The following is a 9,814-nucleotide window of genomic DNA, read 5'->3' on the forward strand; positions in this document are numbered from 1 at the left end:
GTGAGAGTGGAAGGGTGCTTAGAGGGGCTTGGGGTGTCTGTGAGAGGTTTTAGGGGGGATCCCGACCCCTGCAGACTTCCCAGAGATGTTGCTGTACACTGCCCACAGCAAGATGCTGATATGGATCGAGGGCTCCATGTTGGGCTTCGTCTTCCTGGCACTGGGGCTCAGCTTCTGCCTGCACAAGAAGGTGAGGGGGGGTCCTGGGGGTCATATCCTCCCTCTCCCAGAACGTGTGTGCTCCCCCAGGGCCCCCAGCCCAGTGTCACCCCCTTTTCTCTGCCCACAGAGCTCCTGAGCCGCTGGCAGCCGCAGCCCATCCCCATGGCTTCAGGCCCAGCCAGCACCCCCCGCTCCATCCCTGGGCTGATTTTGGAGGGGTCGTGTGCCCCCCCAGCCCTGCTGTGACTCTGCCCTTGCCCAGCTGCTCCCAGTGTTCCCAGTAAAGCTTCCCAGTTCGCCCCTGTCCCATTTATGGGGGGCAGTGGGGAGGGACTTGGGGAGACCCCATGGGGGTACCCTGTCAGGGACAGATGCTGCCCCAGGTTGGATCAGGACCCCCGTGTGTCCCCCCGATCTGTCACCCTGTTCTGGGGACTCCTTGGGAGACACCAAACTCCAGCATGGCACCCAGCAAACCCTAAAAAGGGCTGGGACCCCTGAAGCCACCAGGGAAATTTGGGGAGGGGGTGCATGGGTGGTACCTGGACCATGGCAAGAGCCCAGTGCTGCCCCAGCCCAACCTGCCCCGGCTCCATCCTGGCTCCTCCTATGGGATGTGAAGGAATTGGAAAAATGGGGATCCAAGGGTGGGCACTGGGCCTGGGGGGAACAGGAGAAGAGATGGAGGAAGAGGAAACGGGCCAGAGAGGAGAAGGAGGCGGGATGAAGAAGGAGGAGCAAGACTCATCCAAACCCAATATGGGGCTCCCATGCCCCTCTTTTCCCCTGCTCCTCCACCCCTGCCCCACTGCCACCAATCCACCACCCCACCCCTCCCATCCCCCCTTTCACTCAATTCAAGCAGATGCTGGCACCTTTTTCCTTGGGAGAAATCCCTGAGTTTGGGGATTTTTGGGGTGCAGTTCTGGAGTGGAACAGCTCTGTCTGGCTTTCCCCTCCCTGCTGTGGCCTCTCAGCTGCCCCCCACACCCTGGGGGTGCTGGGATTTCCCTCCTGGGCACAAGGACGTTCATTCCCTTCCAGGAGCCCAATGCCCGGCTGGGGCTCCAGGCCAGGGGGTCCTTGAGCAGCTGCCCCAGAACCTCCACCAGGGGTTCCCAGCGCAGCCGCAGCCGCTCGGCCAGGGCTCCCCAAAGCCCTCAGCAAGCCCCAAGTCCCTGCCAGGAACCCTCAACTCCCTCAAACCCAGCATCCCCCACAGCCCCTGCAAGTTCCCCCCATGGCAGCGGCCAAGGACATGGCCCCACATGTCCTCACCCATGGCTGTGTCCCCACCATGTTTCCACCCCTGGCATTGTCCCCCATGTCTCCATCTGTGCCTGTGTCCCCCCATGTCCCCATGAATGGCCATGTCCCTGTCCATGTGTCCCCACGTCACTCTCCATGTCCCACCATGTCTATGTGTCTCAATGTCCTCACCAACGTCTTAGTTCAATGTCTTTATTTTCACCCCAAAGTTGGATATTTTGAAGGGATAAAGAAAAATGAAAAGCCAGTCAGGCCATATTGAAAGGATTTCTGCCAGCTGAGAATCCCCGTGCTTGGGTGGAAGGGAACAAAATTTTTAGGAAGGCTTTCCACACCACTATCTCCAAAATCTTGGTCTTTGACCCATTTCATTGACATCTGGCTGTGGAAGACACCTCTGGGCAATAGGAAATGAAAATTGTGGAATCACTGAGGTTGGACAAGACCTCCAAGACCTCCTTGATGCCACCAGAAGATAGGTGGATTGAATGCAAAAGATTTTCTGGGATTGAAAGTCAACAAATCCACTCCCCCCAAGGAATTACCATTGTTGGTCTGTGTCCCAGTGGATGTTCCTGCACCGGTGTTCAATCCAGGTGCCCACAGGGAGCCAGGAAGATGTGGAGCCTCCCAGCCAGGTGTCTTCCCAACACGCATCACCAGGACCACGGATCACCAGGGCTCTGCCCAACGGGGGTCACTGGGGATCATCCAACGCCCATCCTCCCATGGGGGATGGAGCTGGAGCAGCGCACGAAGCTCTTCCTGCACTTGGGGCACTCGCAGGGCTTCCCTTACTGGTGCCTCCGTTGGTGTTGGGTCAAGTGATAGCCCCTGGAGAAGCTCTTCCCACACTGGGGACACTCATAGGGCCGCTCCCCACTGTGGATGCGCCGGTGGACGGTGAGGTGGGAGTTGTGCTTGAAGCCCTTCCCGCAGTCAGGGCAGCGGAAGGGCCTCTCATCCGTGTGAATCCGCTCATGTACGAGGACATGGGAGCTGGTCCGAAAACTCTTCCCACACTGGGGACACTTGTAGGGCCTCTCCCTGGTGTGGATGAGCTGGTGTTTCCTCAGATTGGAGCTCCACCCAAAGCTCTTCCCACATTCCAAGCAGGTGTAGGGCAGTTCCCCTGTGTGGATCACCTGGTGTCTCATCAGTTCAGAGGTATCTCTGAAGCTCTTCCCACATTTCCCACACTCATAGGGTCTTTCCCCACTGTGGATCACCTGGTGCCGGAGCAGGTTGGAGCTGTGGCTGAAATCTCTCGCACATTCCAAACACTTGTGGGGCTTCTCCCCCAGCTCTGAGCTCCGGCTGGATCTCCGGTCACCTTCAATGCACAGGGAGGATCTTTCCTCCTCACAGCTAACTGGGCTGGGTTTGCAGCCCCTCCTTGTGCAAGATCTCCAGGGATTTTCCTCCTCCTCCATCTGGCCACAGCTTGGGAATGAAAAATCCTAGTTTGGAGGGAAAAAAGAAAGGAAAAAGCCTTGGGCTGAGGGTTTCTCCTTTCCCAAGTTCATCTCAGGAATTCATTGGGTATCTAGTGTCTCTAAGAACCTCTAAGACACCAAGATTCAGCCCAAAAAATCCTCCAAACGTCAAGATAGATCAAAAACTTCCAAAACACCAAAAATCTGATATCCCCCCAACACAGAAAGATTCAGCCCCCACAAAAAAACAAAACACCAACATTTAGCCAAATAAAGCTCAGAAACACCAAGATTCAGCCCCGTGAAAATCGTGCATCTCCCTGCCCGGGCACTCGCTGCATGGGGGGTGAGGGGGGCAGTGAGGCCGGGCCGGAGCAGGGGGTGCCCGAGAGAGGCCCCGAGCCCGGCAGAAGCCCCTGCACAGCCATGCAAGTGGCTCCTGGCCGGACTCGGGGATCCCCCTGGCCATCCCCGCTGGAGCAGCCTGGTCCTGAGGGACTCTGGCCCCTGCGAGGGACCTCAGGCTGCAGCAGGACAAGGATTCCTGGCCCTCAGGGGGAGGCAGTGACATGACCTGACTGTGACCCCCATCCCTGTGCCTCTGGGCGGGGAGGGGGACGGAGAGGGGCACAAAGTTAAGCCCGGGAAGGAGGGAGAGCGGGGGGGGAAGATGCATTTCCGAAGGAATCACTTTCCTTCTCGTTTTCTTGTTCTGACACGTTTGAGAATAAATTCAATTAATTTCCTCAAGTCAGGTGTGCTGTGCCCGTGACCAAGGATTAAACTGTCCCCACCCTCATCCAAGACCCCCGAGCCTTTCCTTGTGTGTTCTGCTCCCCGCCCGGGTCAGGAAGGAGAGTCACAGAGTTTTGGCCTCGCTCCGGCATGCCCTGCTCCATCCCGGACTCACCCCCAGCTCGCAGCGCCCTCAGCTCCCGGGCACCCCGAGCTCCCGGCGCTTCAGCGCAGCGGCGCTTCCTTGGCCTCCTGCCCGGGCCGGGCCCAGCGCCGGAGCCGCTCCTCAGCCGAGGCTTCCGAGAAATGGCGGAGCTCCGCCCAAGGAAGGCGAGGCCGTGCCGTGTGCAGAGCCCGCCGCTGGCTGCGATTGGCTGCTTCTGCCGTCACTCGTGGCTGTGGCGCGCGCTGATTGGGCAGAGCGGGCACAAGCCCGGCCCCGCTGGCGCCCCCAGGGCGGCCGTGGGGCAGGAGAGCCGCCATTGCCGGAGCGTCTGTGCGGGCCCGGCAGCGGCGGCAGCAGCGGCCGGAGCCCGGTGAGGCGGCGGCGGAGCTCGGAGGCGGCCCCGGCCATCGCAGGTGGGAGCCGCGCTCGGTTCTGCGGGTGCTCGGGGCTCGCTGCGGGCCCGGGAGGAAGTGTAATAAATGGAATTGATTCGTGCTGACTAAACTGTAACTATTTGGAAAGCTATTATTAGAAGCAACCAATGGAATCAGTGTTACAAGGCAGATGCACCCCTTTACAGATGTTACATGTTAAAATTGAGGTACAGGATGTAGTTTAGAAGATAAGTGATGTCTCATGACCAAAACGGCCTTGAGATGGACAGAATTCGAACGACTTTAATCATTGGGCCTAAAAACCAGTAAATATCAGACTAATTAGTAGAGTAACATAACACAACGCTTAGTACGCACACACAAACCTGTAAGGTTATCCAAAGGACAATGAGGAAGAGGAGAAGCCTTCGCCAAAAGACCCCCAAAAGAAGACTGAAGACCCCCTTAACAACAAATGATGCATGTGCCTTGAAGAAATGTGACGTAAAGTCAAAAAAATCAGAAATAGGAGGAAACATACGGGAAACATTAATGAATATGCATAAGCATACAGTATATAAGTTTAGCTTGAAGTGCTTTGTTCTGTACGTGAGGCAGGGTGAGGAACCCCCTCCGTACCCCAGTCGGTTTTGCTTATGCCTTAACCACTGGCCAATTATATTCACACACACATATATCTTTATATATCTATATCTGTATCTATATCTGTCTCTGTCAATATATAAATATATATAAATATATATAAATATAAATCTGAATATATCTATTAAATTGTATCTTTCTTACTAAATTGTATGCTTTCACGAAATTGTATTATTTTATTATTTTCTATCCAATTTATTAAAGTATATTATCAATTAATTAGGTTGATTATTTGGAAATTTGAAGGTCATTTGTAACAATTTGTTGCCAAATCCCGGGAACTCCAATCTAGGGGAAGAACGGCTAATCCTGGGAAGGAGCTCCCCACCAGTTTTTTAAGGTGGTGCCGAGGTTAGATCGCGCTCCCGTGGAAATAGAAGTTCCACTGAGGATAAAGCAGCAGCAAAAGAAGCTGGCTGCAGGAGGCGTGCAGAAGAGCTCCCGCAGAGTGCCGGCCAGAGATAAAGGTGCCTGTAAAAGGCCTTGTGCAGCAGAAGCGCCGGGCAAACGGAGCGTGTGAGTGCCACGGGGCTGGGCAGGGGGGAGCTGTGTGCCTGTGTGTGTGTGTGCAGGCTCTGAGACCGGGCTGGGCAGCCCGGACCCCCAAAGGGAGTGCAGACCTCCGGCCGCACCGCCTTCTCGGCTCGCCGCCAGGAGACCGGCCGGGAAAGGAGGGCAGTGAAAGAGAAGAACGAGTGAAAATCCCCGCCAGGGACGGGAGGGAGAGGCCCAATCTTAAAAGCCACGGGAAAGCCCTCGGGGAGAAGGGAGTGATCTGATCGCTGAGTGAAGGGACTCAGGAGGAGAGAGATTGAGGCAGCTTCAGCTGCCTTTAAAAAGAGAAAAGAGTTGGGAACTTTAGTACGCAGCTGAGAGGGATTGGGAAGAGAAGTGGCCAGAAATGAGTAGTCGAAGAGGGGTAAAAGAAATGGAGAAAGAGAGGAAATTAGACAGGAAGCGAGTAGTTGGCAAAAGACGGGATAGAGCAACAGAGTAATATTGAGGGAGGGGGGAAGCTGAACCACGGAGTGAGGGAGGGGGATCAAGATTCTCCTGGCAGCGGAGATTTCTTGGTTGGTTGTGCCAGAGATGGGCTCAAGGGACAGTAAGTCCTTGAACCCAGGGGCTGGGAATTATAAAGGGAATTCGCAGGAGCCCGGAATATCTGAGAGCCGTGAGGGGGTTTCTCAGGAGGGGAGCATTCCTCAGGACAGTCCACTGAGGATTGATGTTGTGAGTTTGGGATACATGGGAATCCCGGAGAGGAAAAACAAGCAGAAAATAATTAATTATTATATGTTTAAATAGACAGAGGAAATTATCCCAAAATATAATTTGAATTGGCCAAAGTCTAGATTGTTTAAAGATTGGATTTGTTAAGCTTTAAATCAGTATGTAAATTCTAAAGAACCTTTTAATCAAGAAGAGAGCGACTGTGCTACCCTGTAGCTTCCCCGGGTGGGGGGAAAGATAAATTCATTACTGAAACACAAGAAAGCGAGAGTTATCTGTTGTATCCTTTATAAACTAATAAGTAGCAGAAAAAAAGAAAGGAAAAAAAAAAAAAAAAAAAAAAAAAAAAAAAGAGGTAAAACTGTTCCTTCACCTAAAGATATTTTGCTGGAAATAGAAACAGCAGCACCACCTAAATCCCATTTATCTGAAAAGTGTGCAGTGCTGGCTGTGCCAAGTGAACTCTAACATATAACACGACTGACCATTTGTTACAACCTGGCATTAATTTGGTTTGGTTTATTATATTTACACATTCAAAAGGCAAATTCTGCCTTGCTCAGAGTCTGTGAAGCACAAACATATTTTATGAATATATAGTATCTAAATGGTGTGTTACACTTGTGTTATGTGCATTTTAAGTGTTAAAAACATGTAGCACAGGTTTTTTTCACAGAATCTTAAATTTCCGTATTTTTAAAATGTTTGTTTTCCAATATTTTGTATAGTAAATATAAATGGTTTTGACTAAATGTTTTATTTATTTAACAGCAAAAATTCTGCTAAAAGAATTCCCTGTTTATTAAAGTTTTATTAATAAATTACTAACTGAATTTGTGTAAAATTAACTTTTATTGTAGTTGGCACATCTCTGGAGCTTTAGTAGTTTAAATTAAAAAGAAAAATAAAATAACTGCCTAAGAGAGAGAGAGATAAGACAGTGCTGTGAAATCTGTGCCATCCTTGAAACAAGCAGAGTTGCAGTGGCTCATAGGAACCTTATGAGGCCAAGGGTAGCAGTGAGACCAAACGTGTCAGTGACCAGAGCCCAGGGTATAAACTTTGCTACCAAGAAGACTGGCACCTCGGCCCTTGGCTGCAGCCCCAGGGGCCTTGAGGAAGGTAGAGAGTGAAAACTCCTGAGGATTATTTTCACTGTGGTCATTAAGATACCCTTGGCAACTGGCCAAAACCATAAAGCAGGATGGGACAGAATCCAAAAAATAAGAAAGAAACAAGCGATATTAAAACAAGCAGCACAAAAGCAAACAATGAGCAAACAAACTATGCAAAAACAAAATCACAATAATTCTGATCCATGTGATAAATGCAAACAAATGTGACAAATGCAAAAACAAGATAAAATCTGTGGTTGTGGCACATCCATATGTTAATGCTGTCTGTTACAATCACAGTAATTTTGTAAAAGTATAAAAAAAATCTCAGGGAAAGAATTAGACAAAATGAGTAAGTGGTGTGAACAGCTGAAACAGCAGTATAGCAACTGAGATTGGCCAACCTTAACTAAAATAATTTTCTAGGTTTAATGCAAGAAGTAGTTATAGAATTAAAATTATTTAAATGTTAAATTTGTGGAAGACTTAAAATAGCTAAAAAAATAGCTGTGGGAAAGTGGGAGTCTAGCTCCAGACCAATTTTAAAAATGAAATCTTACTCAAACTTCCAAGACAATAAAATGACCTGGAAGATAAATTTTGAATCATCAAATAAAACAGTTTGTATCAGATAATAATACTAACACCTGGCCACCAAAAACTCCTGCTGGATATTAGAGAATAACAAAAAGAAAGTAATTGCAGGATAACCATGTTGATTTGTGCTGGTGTAAAAGTTCTGGAGCTAACCCTTACCAATCCATAAGTGACCTAAAATTACATTTGGAACAACCAGGTACAACAAGTAACAAATGGAAAGCCCCTGATAGAATATATTAAATTTGTGAGCAAAGAGCATACAGTGAATTACCTCAAAAGTGAAAAAGAACCTGTATCTTAAGAGTTATATGACCCTCCTTCTTCGTTATACTGAGGTCCAGGAGCAATATGTTAGGAACACCACTTTATGAAACATTAAAAACAATAAAAGAGACTTGAACCTTGACTTTCCAAAAGCAAGAAGAAACCAGAAATGAAGACAAATGGCCTGCAGAGAGATGACCCAGCCACTTGAGCTGCAGATGGATCTTAGAGATATAGAACCCAAATCTATCTATTGAATCAGTTCATAAAGCTGCAGACAGTAGTTAAAGTTGTTTCAAACCAAACCTCTACTGCCCTAAAGCTGCTGGCCAAGCAACATTCACAAATGTGAGCATTTGTTTATGAAAACAGAATTACCCTGGAGTATTTGTTAGCTGAAGAAGAGGTAGTTTGTAGAAAGTTGAACAAATCTGAGTGTTGTATAAATGATTATAGAAGAGCCATCACAAAAATTGCTAAGGATATATATACCAGTTCAAAACTAGAATTTTATTTTGAAGACTGATTAGTGAGATAACCTTTTTAGAAGTACTTAGTGAAAATGTTAAAATTTATGCTATAGTGTTTTATATTAAGATTATTGTTTCTATTTTGTGTAATTTCATGCCTTATTAGACTAATCCATTCAGTAATTCAAGGAATACTGAACAAAAAGAAACTATAATAGCTCAAAAAATAAAAGTTAACTAAATTTGAAAGAGAGTGCAAAAAGCTTGATACAGCATGAAAAATGTTAAGAAATTAGAAATGAAAATAAAGTAAATGCAAGAACTGAAATTATTGAGAAGATAAAAAAATTAAGATTCAAGTTTATGTTTTTTTTTAAAAAAGGCACAAATAAATGTAATCAAAAAGAGAAATGGGGGATTATAATAAATGGAATTGATTCGTGCTGACTAAATTGTAACTATTTGGAAAGCTATTATTAGAAACAACCAAAAGAATCAGTGTTATGAGGCAGATGTACCCCTTTACAGATGTTACATGTTAAAATTGAGGTACAGGATGTAGTTTAGAAGATAAGTGATGTCTCATGACCAAAACGGCCTTGAGATGGACAAAATTCGAACGACTTTAATCATTGGGCCTAAAAATCAGTAAATATCAGACTAATTAGTAGAGTAACATAACACAACGCTTAGTACGCACACACAAACCTGTAAGGTTATCCAAAGGACAATGAGGAAGAGGAGAAGCCTTCGCCAAAAGACTCCCAAAAGAAGACTGAAGACCCCCTAACAACAAGAGAAACATGTGCCGTGAAGGAAAGTGACATAAAATCAAAAAAAAATCAGAAATAGGAGAAAACATATGGGAAACATGAATGAATATGTATAAGCATACAGTATATAAGTTTAGCTTGAAGTGCTTTGTTTTGTATGTGAGGTGGGGTGAGAAGCACCCCACGTACCCTGGTCGGTTTTGCTTATGCTTTAATCGTACTGAATTACGGGCAAATTATATATATAAATCGTGAATTTTTTGCTTAATGATATTCTTTTACTAAATTGTATTGTTTTATACGAAATTACTATTCCATTTACTAAATTGTATTCATTTTTAATTAAACTGCCATTAACCCAAGGGACCTAGTTGTCAAAATTGTAATTTCATTGATAACAACCGGAGAGGCGGCGGCGGAGCTCGGAGGCGGCCCCGGCCATCGCAGGTGGGAGCCGCGGGGGCTCGGGGCTCGCTGCGGGCCCGGGAGGGGGCAGCAGGGGCTGTGGCGGGTGGCTTGTGCCGTGGCCGGCCCGTGTTGGCCCTGGGCTGAGG

General features: G+C 47.7%; 1 long non-coding RNA gene across 1 annotated transcript; it reads right to left on the bottom strand.

Moving 5' to 3' along the window:
- Positions 1-1,609: 1,609 nt before the first annotated feature.
- LOC147648703 (uncharacterized) lies at positions 1,610-3,934 on the bottom strand. Its single transcript, XR_015279975.1, has 2 exons — positions 3,778-3,934; positions 1,610-2,891 (listed from the first exon to the last, which is right to left on the bottom strand). It is a non-coding gene; the product is annotated as an uncharacterized LOC147648703 (long non-coding RNA).
- Positions 3,935-9,814: the final 5,880 nt, after the last annotated feature.

This window comes from Cyanistes caeruleus, chromosome 31, assembly GCF_971803275.1.
Source record: "Cyanistes caeruleus chromosome 31, bCyaCae1.hap1.1, whole genome shotgun sequence".
Classification (NCBI taxonomy): Eukaryota; Metazoa; Chordata; class Aves; order Passeriformes; family Paridae; genus Cyanistes; species Cyanistes caeruleus.